Raw genomic sequence first — 3,030 nt, forward strand, 5'->3', positions numbered from 1 at the left:
CACAGCTCTCTTAAGGTCCTGCCAGAGCTTTTCAATCAGGTTCAAGTCCAGACTTGAACAGGGCAAAGGCAAAAACATGATTATTTTATTTGCCAGCCATTCTGTTGCAGACTGTTGGCTGTGTTTGGGAGCATTGTGCTGTTGCACAACTCAATCTCGACCAAGCTTTAGGTGATGGGCAGATGGTCTCACATTTGACTCTAGAATACTTTAGTATACAGAGTTTATAATAAACTCAATGAGTGCAAGCTGCCCAAGTCCTTTTGCTGCAAAACAAATCCAAATGGCAACTGTCAAGTACCCCACCGTGCTTGACAGTTGGTATGAGGTGTTCACGCTGATATGCTGTGCTTGGTTTTTACTAAACATGGTACTGCACATTATGGCCAAACATCTCTGCTTTGATGTCGTCCGTCCAAAGGACATTGCTTCCAGATGTCTTGAAGTTTGTTCAGATGCAACTTTGCAAAGCTAAGCTGTGCTCCCATGTTGTTTTTAGATAGAAGAGGCTTTCTCCAGGTAACTATCCAAATAAGCCATATTTGTTCAGTCTTTTAACTAAACTATTTTTCTGTCATGCACTTTAACATTTAAGGTCTGTAGACTCACAGACAGTATCTCTTGTGTTGTTGTTTTTTTTCCCTGTAACGTCCACGCCTGGGAAAATTATGTAATTTTGTTAGCACATACCTGATCGCTCCATACAAGCAAAACTGCCAAAACTTCTGTTTTATCGAGCTGCTCACACTTGCTGATTATCAGTTAATCAAGTGCATCTGATTAACAGCACCTGGCTGCTGGTTACCCATTTAATTCCCATGGAGGCAGAAAGGGTGTGCTTAAGTTTTTCACAAGTCTACGCATGTAAGAGCACTCTGATATGCTTTTATGCACCCACATATCTTTTCAGTAGCAAATTACCTATAATAGAAGAGAATACGACATAAAGAAGTCTCGCCGTAGCATTTATAAATAGCACTTTACATACAGATTTTTGTACCTTTGCTTTCTGACCAAGAGGCAGTGCAGACTCCCAAATATTTCTCCTTAGTTTTACAAGTTATAGCTTCTTGTGTTTTTCAAGTTCTTTCTAACTCTGCACACCCTCTTGCACTGTATATACAGAAATAATTTTACACAGAGTACAACTTTCAAAGACTCCTCCACAAAACCACTTTATATTTCAAAGATGGAATAGGAGGTAAATTTGCTCCAGGTGAAGAAATGTAATGTATTATTCACCAAAATGAAGTCTTTCAAAATTGCTTCTTGTTTACTTTACTTCATGCAATCGGTTGAGGGAAGGGAGATGAAGAGGGAAGCAGTCGTGGGAGTTTGGGATGGGAAGTGAGGAAAAGAGTTATTCTCTGAAACATGACAGCCCTGGAGGCACGACGCACTGTACTGTGATGCGTTGACGGAATGACTACTCATAAAGACAGTCATGTCATGTGGATAAACAGCGGGCAGATGCATTATTCAGGACAAATATCCACAGGTGCACATGTAGAGTATGTACACAGACACAAAAGCAAGAAGAAGGGAGGGAGTGGGAGGTATAACAGCAATACAACTCAACAGCTCTCTCTAAATGTAAGGGTCTAACATAATGGATGTAAAGATTTACAGTACATGCCAGTACAAATCAAATTAAAGAAATATACATGATTTAACCAGCTAGAGATGGTTGTGGGTGGAAATGAGAGTAGATCAGCAGTTTCTGAAACATTGCGATGCTCCATGATGAATTCAGTAGGTTGTCTTGACCATATCTACATGTGTAAATGAGTTGCTGCCACGTTATTGGCCAATTAGATATTTGTATTATCAGTTAACTGAGCAAGTGTACCTAATAGAGTGTCTGATTTTTGTATATGTTTTGTTTTTTTTACTTTAGCTGTACAAAAAGCTTTACAAAATGTTTCTCGTCCCACAAATGTTGGCAAATCTGCTCTCCATGGCACTGGCCGTCCTTTGGTTGCAACTCAGTGTCTCGCTCAAGGACACTTCAGTATGCGGAGTGGCTGAGGACTGAACTGCTTGATTAGTGGACAGCCAAATGCCTTAAAACGTTCGCAAAGCAGTTCAGCTTGTACCACACAAAAGAGGAGGGTTTGTGGATACAAATCCAGCACCCGGGGAGATCTCACACGGATACTGGCTCTTTCTCTGGTTCATAAACTGTAGAATTACAATTAAATGAAGCTTATTTGACTATAAAAGCTCAAATGAACAACTAGATTCAATTACAAAAGCCAATCTGCAATTCATTAGCAGCAGGTTAGCTCCAGGTTTTGCTTCTCATCACAAATTGTGCTGCTGTGTGTTTCAATTTCCCATCAAAGGAGCTTTTGGACCTACTGTACAGCTGGACTGACGCAATCCTACAAGCCAGATCTCATCCTAAGATCCTCAGGCACACATTTAGCTCTTCTTTACTTACTGTATATTCTTTTACTGTTTTGTTTTTTGTTGTTTTTTTGCCCTTGATCAACATTTGTTTATGGTTTATCTTTTCCACTTAACAAAATTTGTCCATATTCATCATTTTATTAATTTTTATTGAAGTGTCATTTATCCTTGAAAATCAGGCTGTGTTCACTATTATGTACTTCCTATTATTATACCGAACACTTTGCTTTTAGTTGATTTGTAAGGATATCTTTCTTAGAGTTGCATCAAGCTGAAACCATGTACACCGCACAGACTTCTTTCACAGACTGTGGGAGTCAATTATACCACTGTGATCTGGGCCATAGATTACCCTTTAACAATATAAGTATCTAATTACCGCCTTGCATCCTTTACGCCTCTTCTGCGCTCTTTAATCATTATCACCCACTGGCCTTGATCGCAGTATACAGACTTTAAATCTTTCGATATGCGCGCCCATATATATATATATATATATATATATGAGCACATATTTTACTATTATCTGTGTGGAGCACCTGTGCACTCCAGCTGTGCCAGTCACTAATGGAGGGCACATTTGCACAAAGGCTGTGTGTGGATGGTGAGGAAGAAGAG

Source organism: Diplotaxodon limnothrissa, linkage group LG9 (assembly GCF_057381915.1).
Source record: "Diplotaxodon limnothrissa isolate DT_005_m linkage group LG9, D_limnothrissa_male_GT1.1, whole genome shotgun sequence".
In the NCBI taxonomy this organism is placed as follows: Eukaryota; Metazoa; Chordata; class Actinopteri; order Cichliformes; family Cichlidae; genus Diplotaxodon; species Diplotaxodon limnothrissa.